Here is a 21,822-nt window from a genome sequence, read left to right on the forward strand (position 1 = left end):
AAAAGTATTGGACAAGCCCAATTGCCTGCAGAGTTAGCTATACCACCAGGAACAATGTATCTGCAGACAGCTACAGAACAACTTGGGGCTGCATGTCAGAAAATATCAAAAATAAGGATTGTTGCAGTGTGTAAAGTATAGCTCGCCATTATCGACATGTGCGAAAACGTAAAGCTTTTCTTGTAAGATAGGATTTCTGCATCGCGGACTGCTTCTTGAACTAAAGGGCAATGTTTAACAATCGCCCTACAGCCCTTAACAATTTTTAACTCATGTATTCACCCCTCCAATTTAGGAAAAGCCTACATCTGCATCCCCTCACTCCCGTGAGTGAGATACAGCTGACATAATTTTCAGCCATGTGGGTCTTTTTTTTTCTTTTTTTTTTCTTTTTTTTTTTCCCGGAGGCAAAGAAAGGAAATAAGACTGTATCTCCCCCGCCTAGCCTCCCTGTTTTTGTGAATATGGGCCACTAAAAGCCGTAACAGGGCTGACTACTCCGGTCCCGCCTGGAAGCGGGGCTCCTCCGAGGGCGGACAGCAAAGGGCCACAGCCAAAGTCTCTCCCTTCGAGGGCGAAGGACTTTGTTTTTCCCTTCCCCTTTCTCGGCGGCTCGGGCGCCGAGGAGGAGGCTCCCGGGAGCGCTGCGCAGCGCTGCGAGCGAGCGGGGCGGCTGCCATTGTCCCTCGGGCGGGGCGCGGAGCAGCCCCCTCTCCGCCGGGCGGCATCGCTGAGGGGCGGCGGCGGCGCCCGGACCGCGCCGCGGTGCCGCCCGGCCCGGCCTCCCCCTGCTCGGGGCCCGGCCGCTGCCGCTGTGCCCGGGGGCAAGGGGGAGTGACTTGTGCCTCCCCCCGCCTCCTCCCCGTCCAGCCCTCCTCTGGGTAGAAGGGGAGGAGGAGGAGGGCGAGCGGTGGGAGGGTCTCCATTGAAATAAACAAGCAGGCAGTTATTAAAACGGGAACATGGCGGCCGCAGCCCCAGCTTCAGCTTCATCTTACAAAGCGAAGGTCAGCGCCGGCGGTAGCGGCGGGAGACGGCACTGACCCCGGTAACGGCCCCCGCACGGCCCCCGCGCGGCGGGGGGTGTGCCGGAGCCCCCGCGCCTCCCTGGCCGCCCCGTGCACCGCCGAGGGGACGCCCGGGGCCGCGCCGGTGCGCGGAGGGGCGGTGTTGGCGGGCGGCACCGCGGCCGCGGCGAGGCGGCTTCCCCCGCGCCGGCGGCGGGGGGAGCGGGGCGGGGGTTGCGGCCCCTCCGTGGGGCGCCAGGGAACGGTGGGGCCGCCCCTTGCTGGGGCATCGTGCTCGCACCCCCGCGCCCGGTGGTGGGGGTGGGCGCGCGGGGTTACTTCTCCGGGACGTCCCCCGTTTCGGCGAGGGAGGGAGGGAGGGAGGGAGGGAGGGAGGGGGGGGGGGGGTGGGGTGGGGTGGGGGGTGGATAGAACACCCCACCCTGCCGGGGCCGAGGGGACCGGCTTCCTGCTCCCAGGCCAGGTGGAGGTCGGGTGCCGCCTCTCCGCGCCCCTGGCTAGGGGGAAAAGTGCGAGGAGCCGGGGAGGCGAGGGGCTGAGCCGGGGGGCAGAGGCTGCCCTGCTCGGGCCGGAGGAGGATGGGGCAGTGAGGTGCTGTTTTCAGGGGGTTGATCGGGACGTTCCCCTTCATCCCCAGCATGCAGCGACAGCGAAACTTGAGGGAGGGTCTCTCCCCGATGACAAAAGGGGTGATTTGGGGAACAGGGCGGTGCACGTCCCCTCCCCTTCTCCGGCTGACAACGGCTCGGTGCGCAGCGGCGCGGGCCGCTCCGCGCCCCCTCCACGGGGCCGAGCCCGCCGCCCCCCTTCCCGCGCTGGGCAGGCACCGGCGGTGCCCGGCGCTCTCTCCCCTTCCTCCTGCGCCGGGCGCCCCGCCGCTGCTCCGCGCCCGCAGGGGACGCGCGGGGAAGGAGGGGGCGAAGCGGGCAACTTCTCCAACTTTGTGCGCGGGGGCCGTGCCGGCCTGTGTGCGCCGCGCAGCGCCGGGCCACGGGGGCGGGCGGCGGGCGCCGCAGCCGCGCAGCTGCGTGCGAGCGAGCGCAGCCCGGGGCGCCCGGCCGCCTCCTCCCCGCGGCCCGGGGAGGGGTGGGGGCCCGGCCGCCGCAGTGCCGTGTGTCTGCGTGTGTGCGCGGGGCGGGGAGCGGCGGCGGGAGGAGGGGAGAGCAGGAGAGCAGCCGGCCGGGCGCGGGGCCGGGGTCCTTGGGCGGGTGCCGCTCCGCTCGCTCCCGTTTCTCCGCCGCGCGCGGCGACTGCGGGCGGGGAGGGAGCTCCGCGGCGAGCGGGGCCCCACGCGTGGTGCGCGGGGGAGGGGTGCGGAGATGCCCGGCGCCTCCGCGGAGGGCGGGTGCGCGGCCCCTCCCCGCCTCCGCGGGGGGCGGTGTGTGCGCCGCCGCCGCGGGCACCGCGCGGCTCGGAGGCTGCGGGGCGAGGTGTAACCGGAGCCGCGTCCCTCTCCTGCCTCGCTGCCCCTCGCTCCTTTGCCGCCGCTTGGGCCTGAGCTTTTCCCCCGGCCCAGGGACCGCACGCTGCTCTTGCCAGAGAGGGGCATTCAGTTTGTCTGCGGGAAACCTGCCCGGGAGCCTGGCAGAAAAAGGTGGGGGGGAGGGAAATAAAAAAAGGCAAGGGGTTTGGTTGCTGGTAGTCACCGGGAAATAATGATATCTGGATCTTAGTTTGAGTTAGCCTGTATACTTCTGTCTGAAGTGTGCGTATGTGGGAGCTCACTGTATAAATATACTTGTAATTTAGCAGGGAGTCTCCTTGTGAAAGGAGAATAGATTGCTTGTTTGATAATAATCAATTGCTTTTGTATTTTTATTTTTTTTCTTTTCCTCAGAGTAGTAGGAAGCAGGTGAATAGGCTTTAGAACTGAACTCATAGTGTTTAAGTATAGTTTGAGGTAAGCATGTAGTGTCTGGCTGTGGCAGTTACAGCAGAGCTCTATTGCCGCTGTAAATAAGTAGGTATTTTAGACTGCCACTCTTCTTACTTAAAGCATTTTTGTTTTTGTTGTTCTGCCATTGTGGTTGAAGACAGTAATTTGGGTTTTATATCTTTGGGGTTTTTATCTACTGAAGTATAAAAACATCTTTAGTCGGTTAATTTCCTGGCTCCTTGTAACCCAAGAGCCGTGTTGGGCCACCTGGTGGGCTCCACTCATGGGGGAATCCTCTGGCAGTGCCCAAAGGGAGGGAGCTGCTGGTCTGCTGTGTTTGGATGCTCTCTGAGAAATGACAATGTTGTACATTGTTGTTAATGTTGTACCAAAAATATTATTCCCCAAAGCGGGGTTCGTCTTTGCTTACGCGCAGTTTAGAGTGAATGGAAAGTAGTTGTTTTATTGCAGTTGGTGTAGGTACTGTGCCTCCTATGTATTTTTTAGAACATTTGTTTGTTATCACTGGTGGTGTCACAAATAGGTTATACTAGGCTTGTGAATATTTGCACATATAGATGTGTATAGAAACACATACAGACACTCATGCATTTGTGTCCTTTATTTTGGCATTTGTGATACAGCTGCTTAGGGATTGGACATAGAAGTTGGCTCTACTGTGTCACATGAGATAAAGAAAGATATAAATTGCCCCCAAATGGTTAATCCCTAAATTTGGTAAGTGCTATGAGAAGCTTATGTTCATGGTCAGTCTTGGTCATCTGTAGTCTTGAAGAAAATAGTTTGTTGTGGACTCAACCTTCAGAAATATTGAGAGCAACTTTAAGAAGAAAGGTTGATCTTTTTAACATCATGTAATAATTTGAAAAATCATGTTAATTTTAATATGTTTGTATCTCATCTTGGTGAGCATTATGCAATAAATGCATGACAAAGGTGCTGCGATCACCTCATCTTTTCAGCCACTGTACTATTTTATTTCACAAAAAACCTGAAGATTTCTCAACTTTTTATTTCCTCAGGCTTGTGGTCTTCAGTAGGGGGAGAGTCTATGTATGATGTGCTTCATCAGTCTCTCTGCAATGTCTGAAGGCACTTATTTACTAAGCGTGTAAATTCCTTGTTGTGTGTCCTGGTGGTGTCAGTGCTAGATTTGAAACTTGAGACATTTTAGGAAGGAATACTTTATTGCAATCAGGAATGATACTTTTGGAATCAGCTTAAGTTTTTAAGCTGGAATTATGTTATTTGAGAAAGAAACTAAAGGTTATTTCTGGTGGAAAAATTAGAAAATACAAGGGATTTATTTGCATTTAGTGTAATGTTTTGCATTAAACTGAAGTTCTGAAGTAAAAAATAATTTTTTTATAAATAATATTTATGTTTTTATAATCACTTAAGGTGTAGCTTGCTCATGAGAAGGCTGAAAGGCGCCCTTGAAAGAGGTGTGTAAGCTGTCTGTAGCGTTGGCATTCCCAACTTTTCCCTCTGTCCTCTAAAAAAACCAGTAAGAGCTAACCCATCTGCAGGAAGCCCAGGTTTTGCAGCAGGAAGAACAAAGTCAGTGAGCGAGCCAGCTGCTGCTACAATGCCTACTGTCTTCTGCTCCTTGCCTTTGTTGCTGATGTCGCTGTCTCCTTGGCAAAATCTGGGCTTCTGCGCTCAGCTGGAATTTCTCTAACACCTGACACCAGAATTGCAGAGGCTTATGAGGCCTAAGCCTTGAGGATGCTGTCAGCTCATTTAAAAGGAAAAGACATTCTGAAGAGTGGTACCAAATTCAAATATCAATGTAACTCTCTTTGTCTGCTGAACACTAATAGATTGTGCATTGGAGAAAGGGAACACTGAACTGAAATTGTTCTTACCACATTGAGGTTTTTTGTACGTTTTCTGTGGTTGGCCTCTGTAAACAATGCAGTTTGCAGGCAAGTAGGTATAAAGTATTTAACAAATTCCACACATTTCTTCAGTATTCTTATAGGCATTAAAATGCTTAATATTCATTTACGTCTGTTTGGCTTTAGAGGTCAGAGGTTAAATGCGTTGTTACAGTATATGCTCTTCTGTGTGACACAGCATTTTAAACTAAGACCAAAGTAACATGGATAGTTACTTTATAGAAGACATAAAACAGCATCCATTCATCCACCCATTTTCTGCTGGTAGTTAACTTAGTTACAGACAGCTACTCTGGCAAGATCCCTTACTTTTAAATGAGGTGAAGTTCACTGCCCTGCTTTATTTTTGTTAGTTGTTAAAACGTTCTCATACTCCTGGCAGTGGATAATGACAAATTCTTCAATGTAACGCTGGGAGCAAGGGAGGTGGAGAGGGAGAAATGGGGAGGGGGGGAGGAAACCCTCCTGAGCATATGGAGACATCCAGAAAAAGATGTGCATCGTCAGCTGTGATTCCATTGTGTGCTTGCAGACAGGATCTGAGCTCTTCTTCTCTTGGGAATTTAAACCTTAAAGAAGTATTCTTTGGCTTTTACCCGTCAGGATAATCGAGCTTAGATAACATATAATTCACATCTTTATTATAGATAATATTTTGGTAATATTTTATGATTTCAGGGAATAAATACAGTTGCCAGGACTCCTGCTCTGTGTTAGACTAACATTTTAAACAGTCATATATATTGGTGAAATGGCAAGGTTGAGTATTAAAAATAATTTGTAGTATTACATCAGTGGTTACATACTACTAAGGCATCTTACCATTTCTACAGTTAGTAGCTTGTCAGCGGTATTTATATTATGGAAACACTCCCTATTTTTAATGAATCAGTAGCTTAGCCTTTTCAAAACATACCAAGTAGAAATCTGACATGAAAAATGACAGGTTGTATAGTTTAATCAATTTAGGATACAGAACTAGGAAAAAAAAAAAACCAAAAAAAAAAACCAGAAAAAACCCAGGGAATTTTTAAATGGGGTTTTAAAACAAAGCCATTTTGTCACTGTTGTATTTAGAAATACCATTTACATGATGGAAGAGTGAAAGAAATTAATTTTCTTTCATTCAGTCCTGCATTTACCTATTACCTAGAACAGCATTTCCTCTCCTGAGCATTTGGAATACTTTTGCTGATATTATGCAATTATTTTGAGTTGATGAATAGTTTGAAAAATAGATCTTGAATGTGGTGGATTTGCTGCACTGCGTTTTTTAACTGTTTATGATTTTTCAATCTTTTTCTATGGAAATTGCACGTTATTCTAGTAAAAGCCTAATGGAAATTTTATTTAAGAGTTTAATGGAAATAAAATGTGTACAATTCGTACGGAAAGTGTATGGTCACTGGGGTGTTTGGCATTTTGAAGTTTGAAATTAGTTCATTAATTTAAATGTCTGAAGCTATACCACAACATATTAACAATATGCACATTTTTTTTTACTTCTGCAGCTGCATCATTATGCTTATTCCATGTCTTACATTTCCTTAAATGGCTTCCGTGACAATCTCCCATTAATACAGTTATTGACAGATATTATTTTTCCTTTGCTTTCCTTTTAGTTATAACTGATAATAAATCTCACTCTTTCTTTGAGTGTGTACTCATTACTTAGATATTCAGAAGCTTCTTTGTAACATGCATTTGCATTTTGCAGCTAAGATGCAATGCCCTCAGTAAAGCCTATTTACATTTTTTCTGTATGTTTTTAAACTTCAAGATGTTACTTGAAGTTTGAGAAGGAAAACTTGTATTTTGCTAAAATAGTCCACAGTACATGGAAACATTTAACGTAATAATGAAAGGGCAGAGAGTATAGGTGACAAATTAATTAAAATATCTACCGAATGTGTTGATTTATCCATAAATCTTATGTAGTATGGATCACATGAGCTTTTGTGAGGGGACATAGTGAGAACATAGATCTGATATACTGTTGACTGAGAGTTGCTATTTTGATGCTTTTTTAGTGAGCTATGTAAGACATATTGTTGCTCTTTGCTAGGATTTATAGTGGGCATATCACAATTGGCTGCTTTATTGGCTGCCTTGGTGGAGAAGTCTGAGATTGAAGAATGGGCATGGAAAGTGAAATAACATTTTACATGTTAGGTCAGAATTATTGTGGAATTTTAGTCTTACTCTGCCTATGCTGTAATTCATCTGTGTGTGAATAGACTTAGTTTTTCATGGCTGTCAGTATTGATCTCTAATGAGCCTTGCCTTTGGATTTTGAAGAAAATCACTGCAATTAACAATGCAGTTTGTACCTCACCCATTTGTACGTCACAGATTACATAGGAGGTATTAAACTGCATTTAAAAAGAAAACTTTAGGAGGATAGAAGAAAGTCTACTTATGAATAAATTTGATACTATATACTGACACTTTCATTACAGATCTTTTTATGAACTTAAAATTCATCATATGCCTGTGTGATGGAATCAAATTAAAAATTAAAAAAAAAAAACAAACCAAAAACAAATCCCGGACAAAACCTGAACCAAAACCCAAGAAAACCCAGGGTCATAAGTTTTAATACTTGTGCAACTGAGAGTTCAGGTATGACCTAGTCTACAGTGGAGATTGCTTTTGTTCATTCTGTTTCCACTATGCTTTGAGTTCACTAAGTAGCTCTTCAATCCTTACTCTTTACTCTTTCAAATTGTTGTCAGGACTTGCTGACCAACCAGTTATATATTTCCAGAAATACATGTGATTGTTGTCAACTGATTTCACTTGCTACCCTTACTGAGATTTATACCTTTGTCTCCAGAGCTATGAACAACCTCCTCATCCTGTTCTATCCATTTTCTAAAACAGATTCCATGTAGAGGAAGATTGAGTGTGTACAAATAAATAAATAATTTATTTTAACAGTTTTTAGTTGTATTCTCAAGGAGAAAAGCTCTTCCAGTCTCTAAATCTTTGTATTTTTTTTCCCAAATAAAAGTTTATGGCTAGAAATACACTATTTTCTTTACATATGACCAGAATAGTTGTTGCCATTATCTTGGAGGGGGAAAAAAAGTCAACTTGTTGATGCTTTACTGGCTATAAAATATAGTTCTAATAATATAGTTTAAAGGTTTTTTCTTTTTAATTGCTTGCCAGTTTTTGTTGGCATTTGCAGTGCAAACATACTTTTGCTTGTTTTGCTGTTTTTTAAGCATTGCTTTGAAACAGATACTGAATTTTTAATGAAGCCTCAAACTATTTTCTTGCTAGAGTGCTGTGTGAAGTTACTGTTAACTGGTACTGTTAAATGATGAGATCATTTGTGCCTCCTTTTCTTCTTAGTATAAGAATGAGGGAACCAGAAGATTGTAGATAACAAAAGCCTCACTAAGATCACCTAGTTCATGCTCACTAAGCTTTGCATGCTGTAGATGATCTCCTCCAAATATGTCTGAAAGTGGCAGTTTTCACTCTCTTTTAGCTAAACTGTAGTTTGTAGAGTTGGCATTGTGTGTATTTTGTTCACAACTTAAAGTTTTTATGGACCAAGGAGGTAATGCATCTTAGGTACCTGGAATAGAGACTGGAAAGAAAGAAGTGACTGTGCATGAATGGAAAACAAAGATCTAAAGTGCTCTGAAGTCAGAGAATGGTGTGTTGTTCTGCTCTATATCAGTTGCTTTTAGTTGGGTTTTTTTGAACTTGAATCAGTTTTCTTTTACTCATTGTAGGAGGGATGATTGAACGATGGTGTTTAGAAAATGGCAGGTGTGGAGAATGATGGCTGTGGTATATTCCATTTTTATACTGTAGCTAATGTTGATAATTTGTTTGAGGAAGAGACCTGTTCTTCATGTAGGCCTTTGTGTGAGACCTACCTACACAGACCTTTGTGCACCAACATTAGCAGGGTTATGTCACAGTGAGAGCTGTCTTCATGCAAGAGTAGTTTCTCTTGTGTTTTGAGGGCCATCTCAAGAACCTCCTGATTCTGGTGGGAATTTGCATAGACGTGGGTTGTAGCATGCTAGTTGGCTTGCTTTTCTTTAAACCTCCAGAATGGGCTTGAGAAGGGAGGGCAAAGGACTAACAATCAATCAATTCATGTTCATCACTTTTTTCTTCACTGGCAGTCTAGTTTACTTGGAGAAATCTGAAATATGCTAGATAATACACCTGTTCAGGTACATAAGCTTGTCACCAGTTACTGCATAATTCAAGAGTTTTATTTGGGAAGAAAGATCTTGTTAATAGTATTTTTAAGGTAATGTTGTGTATGTTTTCAGACAGTATTACTGGTAAACATTCTATGAGCAGAACGAATGAAAATCAGCAAAACTTGTCCCTTCCAGTGGTGCTCCGTGGACACCAGTGTAATGGTCAGGAGCTACATTATCTGTGTACAGACTCCTTGAGCTGCGGTACTGGAGGCCATGGAGACCAGGAGGTGGGACCCAAAAATAGGAAAACACAATAGGAAAATACAAGTGAGCAGCCACGCTAGTTATCAAGAAACAAAATGGTAGTAGAGTACTCATTCTCATTCATTGGCACACAGCAGGTGAAAGACAGGAGATGAGTGGGAAATGCTTCTGTCTGCACAGGCAGTTACTGCTCCTCTGTGGAAAAGGTCTCCCCGCTGTGGGTTGGAACTGCAGCCCCCATCTGCTGGTGAGACAGCAGCTTCTCTTAGGTGGGTTTCTGAACTGCAGATGTCTAACAGATACTGGAAATCCCACTAAATCATCAAAAGATCTAATAGTTTACTTAAAATTTTATTCTAAGACAAGATTATGATTTCTGTCAACGAGGACCCACTTGAAGCCCATGTTTGTGAACTGTAGAGCTTGTGTGTTTTTGGGCATTCCTGAGGAAATAACATAGCCATATTTTCTATGTATATATTTTACATAAGAATACTGCTTTGTTAGTGGTGTCCCTGAATAGTCTGTTACTGTAGTGGTGTCCTGTCTGTGACTGAAAGAACTTAAGCAGAACTGGTTTGAAGAAGGTTTCTCTAAGATGGCAGAAATGATAGAAGGAACGAAGTCGATTCTAAATTCCATTTCTCTTGAGGCATAATTAGGGTGGTTTTTTTTTTTTCCTGTTGATGACTCTGGTAGTGTATCTTTCGTTTTCTTTGTGTTCTCATTTGCTTTATGTTCTGCCTTTTTTTTTTTGTTAGAATAAGAAAGTAGAAAACTATTCTTTGGTAGTTTGCTTGGATACATTTGACATTAAGTACTATTTGACCTACAAAGAGAAATGCAGGTATAATATTTATGTGGGCAGTGGCATGCTCCTCCTCCCCAAAGAAATGTGTTTTGCTGTGCAATATATGTTCTCTGCTCTGTGGGACTCTTTACTGATTTATGGGACTCCATAATAATGAAAAGCTTTCTGGTCACTGATACTTGTCACTTGCATCTGGAGTATTGTAAGGGGAGATTGAGAGAGAAAAAACATGCTCCTGTACATACAAGTTGTAATAATGGTTGAAAGACACTTTATAAGAACACCACTTTCACCTTTTTAGAGATTTGAAACTAGTGTGCTATAAAGTCAACCAGCCAAGCAGTCAACAAAAAAAGGAACCAACCACTTTCACAGAGAGTTCTCATAGATTCTTTTGTGAAAATAGAGGCTGTGTACTGTGTTAGTTAATGTAAACATTTTAGTTGCTATCGCTGTGAATTTGCAGTAGGCAGCAGGTAGAGAGGAAGTTGTGTGCCTGGAGTGATTGTGCAACTGGAAGAGGGTTGTAGTTATGTCTGGAAAAGCAGATAATGCTCTGCGAAGTTTGTTTCCCTCGCTGTGTTCTGCTTAGAACTGCAATGTGCTAAACATATTTTTTTTTCCTATACCTGTTTCCAAAAAAAAGACTGATATTTTTCTCTCAAATTTGTTCCTAGCATGCTTGAGGTCTGAGTAGTGAGGCCCCCTGCACACACAGCCCCTAGAAATTGCTGTCTGCATCGCTGAGTCTTGGTGAGTTGTCTATATCCTATTGCATTTAATTGGATTAATCTTCTTCACGGGGAACTTTGATGTGAGATATCTTAGATTGATTGTGTAGATACAGCAGAACAAGCTGTGGTTTTAAGTAATGTATGATCCTCTACACTGAGTTAAAATACTAACGTCTTAGAAACTTTGAAAAATAATGCTCAGACTGGTTATGAAAGCAGCGTCCTTGCTTTAGTGCCAGAACCAGGAATGGGACTTTCTACAAAGAGAGGCTGAAGGGGTCAACATGTGATATTCTTTCTCATGAGATTTGTTTGATATTTGATACTGTAACTAAGGAATTGACGTTTTTCAAATGTGCTGATTATGGTCTGTCTTATGGCAAAGGTTGAATATGGAATAATACAAGCTTTTCCATCCAACTCTGTGCACTAATAAATTACTTAAATTGAGGGTTGAAATTGGTATAATGACACTGATGACTTAAACTGCTTGTTGCTCAAGAATTACTGTCTGATGACTCCATCAGGCAGTGCTGTGCCTGTTTAACTCTGCTCTCAAGAAGGGATAATACCACTGAGAATTAGAAAAAGAGACCCCTGCGGATTGTTTAAATGCAGACTAATAATAGTTTGGTAGTGCAGTGAAAGAAAGTAGAATATAAATGCTGTGGTTTTATTTTAGATATGTTTGATATATCAATATGCTCACTTCGTATAAATCTTTTACAACAAATACACATTTGAGATTTTATGTGAGAACCTTTTCAGTGTACTCATGAATAAATGTTGTCATTTAACACATAGAGTGACTTATTAAGGTCAGAAATATGTATTTTTGAGGCTTGCACACTAAATATAGAGGTGGGAAATGAGCCTTCTGAAAAGGTTTTTAGTTGTTTGGGGGATAACTGTTTATAAAATGCTAACCAAATATGGGTAAAATTATGTATGTGCACATCAAGTATCATTTCCTCTTTTGTTAATTATATTGAGCAATTTTTGCAAACTAACAATGCTTTTCTTAACTTACCGAATTTTCTAGCCTCAGTGAATGGAAATAGCAGCTTTCCAGTGCTTTTTTCTGCCTTTCCCCTTTTTAGTTCTGATAAAACTCTTCAGTTCATTGTGTTCAATGAAGTTTATAATACTAGTTAATAGTTTATTCATGTATTAATTTGAAAATGCTTAACCACATAGATGTTATTACTTATTTATACTTATGACTTAAACTATATTATTTATTTACAGTACTTATCTGGACTGCATAATGACCGTAACGTGTATGTGCAAGTCTCAATAATAATCTGCTTTTGTAATCATTTAAGCAAGTTGTTTTAAAAAAAGAAAGATAAAGATTCTGAAAATTTTACCATATAATTGATTTTTTTCCTCTAATCAATATATGTGGAGAAAAAAGCCCCAACCTGTCTCTTGCTTAGTGTTGTCATTCTATGCCAAAATGATAAACCCATAGATTTGGTTGTTGCAAGTAATCTGGTAACTTTAAAGATGCTTGCTAAAACACAGTTGCTGTGTTTGGGAAGTTCAAAACCTTTAATAAGAGCAAATGGGACATGAATATTTGTATATGAAATCTGTGGTGATGACAGTGAGGAATAAACCACTGTAAAAAGTTGGTGTCATGAAAGGATTTAGAGGGCTAGGATGATGTAGAGACGTAGTTTTCTGCTCAAAATATCCTTTTGCTCTAAAATGAGTGGTTATCCATGTGTTCCTGTGATAGGCAGTTCAGCAAAAGTAGGTTGCATAGGAATAAAGGACAAGAAATAGTTTTAAAATTTTGGTTCCATTGAATCCTTGGAAATTCTTCCATTCATTTTTTGAATGCCTGGGGTTTCAGTCTTATTGTTTGACATACTTGCATGCTCACCTTCTCCATTGCAAGATGGAAGAGCTGTAGCTGTTTATTTTAACCAGTGTACCCATCCAAAATTATAGTAGTGTAGGAAGGACATATCAGTTGGAGTTTCATTTAAGAAATCCTGTCCTTGGCTTTTGACTAGTGTTACTTGTGAAATAATACATATTGGGTTTGACTGAATATTGTGAGACTGTACCACCACTATGACTGAAATTGTGCACATTCTGCCTGTCTACCACTGTATTAAGTTTTTTGGAAAGTGAAACTACTACTTAAAACTTACTAGATCTATTTCTTATATGTTAGTTGGGGTGGTGGGAGGTAGCTACTCTGTGCTAACAAAAAAAGCAATGCAATTAGAATGGGGAGAAGTTTAGACTTACAAAAAACCTCGAACAAATAAATAACCTAGTTTAATTCCTAGTCGAAAAGCTATCAGTCAGAAGACATTTTCTGTCCCTCTCCTTTTCTTTTTGCATGAAGTAGTTTGCTTTGTAAGAAATATTTCTCAGCAAAAAGAGCATAGGTTAGAGAAATCTCAGTTTTCTGTCACTGTCGATGTGAAGGGTCTGTTTCAATCTAACTTTGTAGTGATTTCATTGACATTTGTGTTGTAGTTAGTGTCAAGTGTGATAGAAAATATTTGTGTGTCCTTTCATTCTGAGTTATAGTGCTCATTGTTTACAGCTGAAGTAGATAAAGAAAATTCTGACGTCTCATTTTTGACTGTGTTCTCCTAATACATGTGTGTGTAAAGGGAGTGCTGTCAGAAAATGACTAACACTGACAGTAAAAGTGCCTAATATCAAAACAAGTTTTAAGAGCCTTTGGTATTAGTTTAAGGATGAAAGTGAGGAACTTAGAGTAGATTCCAAGTGTCAAACCTGAATAAGGCAGAGCTCACTTCTATCAGCATGCAAAGCAGGGCTGGAATTGTGCATACCTAGAGCTCTAGAGTCAATTCAGGGGACCCGACTTCCCACAGGAGCTGTGTTTCTGAAATACCTAAAATAAAATACAGGTATGAGTAATCTTTACTGAATCAGGTCTTCTCTGTGAGGGGTGTTTAATCTACGTTGAATTAGTTTGTGATAAATAAAGGAATGTGATTCCATTCCTAGACCTTGAAACTGGGGAGCTGTGTGTTGCATGAAGTGTCATCAGATTATTCTGTGTTCAGTCACTGCTGTTCGGTAGTGATATTAGTTAACATGAATTGCCTATAAAGATGCTTGTAAAAGTGGATGCTTGATTATAATGAATTTATTGTAATCAGCATTAAAATGATACTCCTATTCTGAGAGTGAAGTTCTGTGTGGGTGGTACGATAAGAACTGAAATATTAAGAAATGAGCATCTGTTGAGATTTATGCAGTTGCACCCTAAAGATTTTTTTCCTCCTAAAATTGGAACTGGGATCTTATGAAAAACATTATTTTGTGGAAAAGCTGAAATATATACAAATGTAATATATTCCATTTCTTTCTTTTAAAATTTATGAAAATGTAGAGTACTCTAAGAAAATCTCATGATGCTTGCAACTGGCAGAACTAGATTTGTTAGTAATGAAAGCACTTTTAAAGTACTTTCGTAGTTTTGAGGCCACAATGTTCAAATTCATTGTAAAGCTGGATTAAACTTATTCTTACATATGTAAAACTCATTAATTACTGTAAATGGATTTAAATGGAGTGCTCCATCAGTGAACTTGTCACTGAATTGATGGAACCAAACGTCATACATATCCAGGACTGTTGCAAACACTCGTTCAGTCAATTGAAGCTTGCCTTTTGTATGTGGTTATATCCTGGAAGATTATTTTTAACATTTCAGTTTCGGTGAGATAAATAAAAAATGCTTAGGAAATGAGATTGCTAACTTGATTTTATTCACTTCTTAAATATTGGGTTTGACTTCGTAATGGACTTTGCTAAGATTTTTTCATTTCTTACCTTGATAGGAACCTTTTTATGTGGGCAAAGGTTTACTATATACACATTAGCAGAAGAAATAGCTGTCATTATCATCTGTGGAAAATCAATGTATATTTTATATATAGATTGATGACATATACCACCAGTATTGGAGCCTGGGAATTCTAGAGGGGTCAAGAACAGGACAACTGAGCACTTGCATGATCAAAGAAGATGAGATGCAGTTACTTGGGCAGATTTTCCTCTGGGCCTGCCTTTAGTCCCTGAATTGGGAAGAGTGAAATATTTACATGGCTTGGCTCTTGACAGTAAATAGTATTAATTAAATACAGGGCTTGAAAATGACACTGGTATTTCAGATGAAGGCCTGTAGATTTTGCCTTGGCCTTCTGGAAATTGAATTCCAGCGGTCTGTTTATTTGACAGCATTATGGTACAATATTTGGAGGTTCATGGATATTTCTCTACATAAAAGTGGGTGAATTTTTATAATGTCACAATGCTGGGATGTTAGTCTCAGAAGACTTATGTGATTATAATGGTAAGCAAATTTGTAGGCGATTATAAAGTGTGGCACAGTGTGTTTCTGTCTGATGAATTTACTTTTATATTAAGTGGACGGGCAAGAAATTGCAGGTTTCCTTTTTAAAACAAACTTTGGATTTTGAAAATTCAGATAAGTCACAGAAGTTCAGTATTATTAAAATGATTTAGAAATATTGGGGAGTTTTATAATATCACTGCACATGGCTCTAGCTATTCAAAATGTGTTACAGAATCCTCCTGCAGTCATCTCACCACAAGCAAAAAGGGGTACTGACACCCTTATGCATACAATATTTACCAGTGTGTAAATGCATTGCTAAAACTCAATTTACAACTGTGGCCATGATAAATGAAGAATATGCTCTGTTTTCCTGTTCTGACATCTGTTTTATGGTCCAGATTCTTCAGGTTTTTTCATCATCAGTACTTTTATTCCTTCAGTAATCCCAAATCAATAAACTACAACATTCTGTAGGCACCAAACTCTGTATATTTCAAAATGACAGCAATAGGCAAACTAGGAATATTTAAAATTAGAATTGAGAATAGAATTAGTTTTATAGTAGGTATTGCAATTTGGTTCTTTCTTCAGGGATGCTGTAGTAGTGTCAGGAGGAGGTAAAATGTTTCCATTCACGTTTTTTTCAGCATGTTTTTCTTTTGCTTATAGTTGCATATTCTCACTTAAACTTTGAAACATTATCCTTACAAGTAACACATGGAATTGAAGATCCCTTTTTGCCTTTGATTCCTTTGTGCCTTAATTCTAGGTACCTGGTTTACTGCTTCAAGAGAGTGAGATGTCCCGTACATTTCTTTGTTCAGATTGTGAACTTGAAACTACTGTGTGGTGCTGCACTTTAATAGTATTTTAAAATGGGATAAAAACATCTACATTTCTCTAAAAGTAGGTGGCCAACACATATGAAATTTCACTTGGGTTAATTTTTATGGCCTTTCAGTTTTCAGTTGTGGTTTTTTGCTTGGCTTCTCTTCACAGATCCTGGTTAACTGTGTTTTTATTGCTTAGTCCTGCTGAACAGACTCATGTAAAACTTTTTCTGTCTGGAGTTACAGTATGCAACTTCCAGAATGTATCCTGCGGTGGAATAGGGTTTCTGTGCAGCTGATGGTATGTGAAGCTCGATTCATGACTACTAATGTTTAAAATATTCCTTGTCCCTTACTGTGATTTTAGTCTTTCCGTCCTCATGAGTCACTCTTTTGTCGATATCCAGGTTCTAGGCTCTTGATCAACATTGAAATATTTGAGGAATCAATGCATGTGAGTCAAATTGTATAACACTATGGTTGCCACACTTAAAACATACTCAATACAAATCTAAAGAAGCAAAAAAAATCCCAAACCACCCCAAATTAGGCCACTTTATACGAGATCAGTTGCTGTTCTACCCCTGTCATGCCTCAAACACACTACACCATTACTGTACACCACAGGCTGTGTGCCACCACCTGTGGGAGCACATAGATTTGTTCTATTAATTTTCTTCTTTAGTTAGTTAGTGTCAAATATGCTGTGTATATAGTACATATGTTTCACAATAGTGTGTATTTATTTTTTAATATTGGCATGGAACCATGCATATGTTGCTCTGGTCCTGTTTTGGGTACTGTGAGCATTTAAAGGGGGGGAAAAAACCTAACAACCTGCTGCTGCTGCACTTGATTCCAGTAATAGTAGTTATCAAAATTGCCTCCTACTTACTCTTCCTCTTATTTGCTTCATCACTCGGTTTCTGAGTTATTTCCTTCCGCCTCCAGCTTCCAAGAGAAGTGTTTTGTGGTCTTCTGATATAACCTCATGAAGCTTTGGGATAGTCCCATGTTTTGGGTCAGGACAGTTTGATCTCTGGTTGTGACTCTCTAGTAAGAGTTAGACTTATTTGTGTATGTGTATTTTAAGGGGGAATTGCTTACTGAAAATGTATTTTTGGCTAGCTTGAAGCTATTAATGAGTTGGCATGAATTTCATAAGTAGCTTCGTTGAGGAAGGGAGAAAATTGACTGCTAATCAGAAATGCTGTAACGGCTCACTGAGGAAATTCTGAAATGAAAAGTTTTGGATTTCAATGCTAGAGTCACAGCAAGACTTACCAATCAGTAAGCCCCAGGGAAGCAGTCTGGCCTGCTATGGGTACAGCTGTGGGTGGGGAGCTGCTGTGGGTGTGCAAGGTAAGGGCTCTCACAGGGATACCATTTCAGTGGCACAACCTGTGCCCTGGGTAGGGGGACAGCTTGTGATGGCCTCTGGTCTCGCTCCCCAGGAGCTGGAGTTCACCCTGGGTCCAGTGTGGCCCAGGCTCTCCCAATTGAGCCAAGCTGGGGATGGGCAGTTTCCCAGGTTTTTATGGCTGTGGGAGAGAGTGTCACCCACTTCACCTGGGATGAGTACAGGAGCTGGGGAGTCCTTTCCTGTACCTTCAAATGCACCAGCATGCATGGAAACTGGAGGTACACCCGTCTTTGCCAAAGCAGGGAGAGACTGGAGGGCAGATTGCAGCACTTCTCCTTCTGAATACCGGGATGTGAGTGCAACAAGATGGAGGAGGGAATCACGGTGCTCCTGATTGAGAGCAGAGGTTTGCATTTGGGTCTCCTGCCTCTTAGGAGATTACTGCCCTCTCTGGGCTGCTCAACGTTTCTGAGCGGAGCTTTGCTGCCTCTGAAATAGCTCTACTTTTTTATTGGTGTGTAAATACTTTGTTGGTGAACTGATTTCCTGTGTGTGAGGTGCCCATCCTGTCTGTTTTGTGTGTCCTACAGTAAAGGACAGTAGTTTCTTCACTTGCCTACTTCTGTAGATCTAATTTATTTATCTGCTACCAATAAGTTTGTCTTCTCAGACAAGGTACTGCAAAGGAAGTGAAGGTATACATTCACAGATATATTTAGCAATTAAATCGCCTTGTGGATGTTCTTAATGCTTTGAATAGCTTACCCTACTTTGACATGAAATAAGCTATCTGAAACAAGGGCATTTTTTCCTGGTGAATTGACTATTTGCATAACTTAAAACACTTCTAAAATACATGTTTTTCCTGTTCAATGGCTGAAATTAAAAATTTGTTATAGGCACAGTTCTGCTCTTTGTATCAGAAGTATCATTGTCCATAATTAAATGGATGCATTTGACTACAAAGATGTAATACAAATTAAAGTTGCACATGGTTGCCACTGTGTATACCATCTTTTTTTCCAAATCTGTTGATAAGATCAGAGTGAAGTATTTTATCATGTAAAACTGATTAATTTTTGAAAACCTGGAAAGACCAAAATGAGACATATTTAGATCTCTCAGAGCAATTGAGAAGTAAAAATGTGAACTATATATAATGTGGCTGGCAATGGTAGAATTAAACTCTTAAAAATTTAAACCCACTAGAGAGTATTTTGTGTTATGGTGGGAAGGGCCATATCCTTTAACTTTCCTTGCTGTTGACATGATTTGGGGGCTGTTCTTACTGTTCTGATTTTGTGGAAATATTGTTCTATAAGTACAGTAGTAGGTTTTTCATAAATGAGCTGTATTCTGTTCTGTTACACTTGTGTAAATAATTTTTTCTCAAGTTATATTGCAGAAACTGAGAAAAGAAAGACTATGAGCCTGCCTTTAGAATTTCCTTGGGGCAGGAGGGACTTTTTTAGAGACAAGATTCTGAGAAAGGAAATAAGAAGGTTTCTTGCAGAAAGTTTGAACTAACTGGCAATACAGGAAAGATGAAAATGTAAAATCCAATATTGGGTCAAACCTACTTCTGCTAATATTTCACTTGCACTAGCCGACTATAAAGAGAACTTTGTGTTTTATTGGGTTTTAACTGATTTTTGCTTACCACTGGCACGGAAAGAAGTCAGTAAAAGGGAACTGGTATTTTCTTAAACAGACAATGTCTTGAGGAACAGAATAAATTAATACTACATTCTGTGAGGGTGCATATCTGCAACAACATGAGAGTTTTTTATTTAATATTTTAGAAATTGAAAATGTACGACTTTTTCTCTGTGTGTATGTTTTCTATGTTGTAATTTGTACTGATTGTATTACCAGTTTTTAGTTCTGTCCTGTTGCTTTGTTCAGGATTCCCGGTAATATCAAACCACCCTTATGCCATGCCATTGATGGGCTCTGTGGCTCTTACTGTGCCAAGCTTTTGCTGTTCCTGTGTTGAACAGGCAGTTAAAACAATTTGTTTAGGCTGGCTGGGGGTCAGCTACAAAAACTGAATGTATTGTTTCCTTGGAGAACATTTTTTGTTGTTGTTGTTGTCTAATCAACAAGTAATTCAGATGAGATGTCTGGAACCATTTGTAGAATTTGGGGACTTGCAACGTTTGCTCACGCGTGTGTTGGAAATTTCCCTGTAATTATACCCATAGGAATGAGCTTACCTGGGTAACAATGGGAATGGAGGTAGACCTTGTGCTCAAAAGCCAGGAACTTATTTCTCAGTGCCAGGTTTGCCAGAGGTATACTAAACTAGTCACTTGACCTGCAAGTCTCTCACTTTCTTAGCTGTAAAACGTGGCCAACCCTCATTATTTTCTTCATATGCAGAATTCAGACTCACCACTGTTTGTGGATTGTGTGAGAAAAGAAATAATTATATATTTATGTATTTAATTTCATCAAATGTAAATAAAATGCCTGCTTCTCTTGATGTGAATTAATACTGAAATTGTAAAAAAATGCCAGAGAGAACTTGCCTATTAAAACATTGAAGCAGTGACCTTTTGCTATTTTATTAAACAAGAATAAACCTAGATTATTTTGAGTTAGCAGTATTTTTGTCTGCTTTTGTTATGAGATAAAACATCAAGTATTGACTTAACTTCACATTTCACAGGAGAAGAATTAAAAATTATCCCTGTGAAGGGTGACTATGGAGTTACTCTTTGAAATTCTAATTTAACACTTCAGTAATGGGTCAAGCCTGCTCTGAATCCTCTGTGGGATTATTTGATTTGCTGTCTGGTTAAACTCAAGGAAAATGGGATGCCTATAAATTACTAGAAGTGTTAGCTATCACCTTATAATGGAACCAAATGGGAGAATTTGTTGTTTTAAATTAGGATTGTGACCTGATGACTAAGGGATTGTATGAATCTTGTAGGCTTACTTTTAAGACCTAACTTGAGGGTGAAAGTTGCAGGGTGGTTTGTTTTGTTGGTTTTTAACCCCTCTCTTAATATCAACTGTATAATTGGAAATTAATATAATTGAGGGATAAGGGGACAATGTCTTCTTTACCTGGGGGCAGATGGGGTTAGGTTTTTAGTATATGTTGTGTCTTCAGAGTTACATACACATGGAGGAGTTTTTCTTTTGTGTTTTCTTCTATTTGTGTGAATGTTTTTGTGCCCCAACAAGAAGAATCTGTGGTTTTTTAATGATAAAATTGATTATTAAATTCATGTGACTGGAACTGAAGGGAGTTCAGCTTTTTATAAGTAGATAAAGAAGCAGTTTGAATATTTTGCAAGTTTATGCATGTAATGTTTATCCTGCCCAAACCTTTAAAATTCATTTGCAAATTACTGCAATACAAGTACTCGAGTGTTTTATGCTGTGTCATACATGAAGGGAGTATTTGGCGTTTATTTAGTAACTTGAACTTGGGGGAGTAAAAGCAGGGAGATTTTAGTTAAAAATTAATTCCCACTAACATTTTACTTTTCACTATTTTATTTTAGAAATTCTGTGCATGTTGCTGCTACAATTTTTTCAGCAGCACTTTAGCTTTAAAACTCTTACAACATACCTCGTGGTACTTTAGCAGGTTACGTATTTCTCTGTCTTACAAGTTAAATTGAGTTTTTAAACATCTATAGTTTGTGATGTTGTAGGGCATAAGCTAAGACAATGAAAAGTTTTTCGTTGTCTATCATTTTAATGGTGAGGAGTATTGAATGGAGGCAAGCTGTGCAGTGTGCATTGCATATACCAAGAAATTTCACAAGACTTTTTGACATCAGTTTTGAAATGAACTGTGGGCTCATTTCCAGCACTGTTCTGAGTGTAGCCTGTCCTACAGAACTTTCCATTGCCAATCTGTCACATACCACGTGCCTGTATTTCACTCAGGATTTCTGATTTGAATAACTGGGTCTATACATAGTTTGAATTGTGTATTTAACAGAATTTACTTACTGTTGCTTCTGAGAATTTTTTGTTCCTTTTTTTTTACCAGTGCAACTATATTTATTATTGTACAGTTTGATATATATCAATTTGAAATAAATTCTGAATTGTATTTCAATACTTTTGTCACGTTTCTCAAGTTGGTAATACATATGGAAATGCAAGTCTTGGCCGGGTCTGAGGATTGGCAATTTTGGGAGGAAATACTGGGTAAAACAACCTAGTCACCAGTTTTGTACATGTGTAGGGGAAAGGAATTTTTTAGGATACGAAAGTTTTCTCAGAGCTGACAGAAATCCATAAGTAACATAGTGCAATAAGGATTATAAAGATAGAAAAGATGCAGATTTATTTTAAAGTATTTCCATCAAAGATTTGTTTACAAAAGACCTGTGTACTGCATTGAAGTGCATGTAATGAAGTGCTAGTTGCAGCAGAAGCAAGCAGGGCTGGGCTTGCAAGCCTCTATCTGAAGAATTACTAGCAT

At 40.5% G+C, this 21,822-nt stretch overlaps 1 protein-coding gene across 6 annotated transcripts in view; it reads left to right on the forward strand.

Annotated features, from left to right (window-relative positions):
- Positions 1–851: 851 nt before the first annotated feature.
- Positions 852–21,822, forward strand: part of NCOA2 (nuclear receptor coactivator 2) — a 185,454-nt gene continuing 164,483 nt past the window's right edge. The window contains exons 1-2 of one of the 6 annotated variants that reach the window (XM_032681779.1): positions 852–1,048; positions 10,757–10,832. The gene's annotated coding sequence lies outside the window, so the exon portion shown is untranslated. The other 5 variants (XM_032681788.1, XM_032681810.1, XM_032681804.1 and 2 more) reach the window with 5 other exon arrangements.

The sequence above is a fragment of the Chiroxiphia lanceolata genome, chromosome 1, assembly GCF_009829145.1.
Source record: "Chiroxiphia lanceolata isolate bChiLan1 chromosome 1, bChiLan1.pri, whole genome shotgun sequence".
NCBI classification, from domain to species: domain Eukaryota; kingdom Metazoa; phylum Chordata; class Aves; order Passeriformes; family Pipridae; genus Chiroxiphia; species Chiroxiphia lanceolata.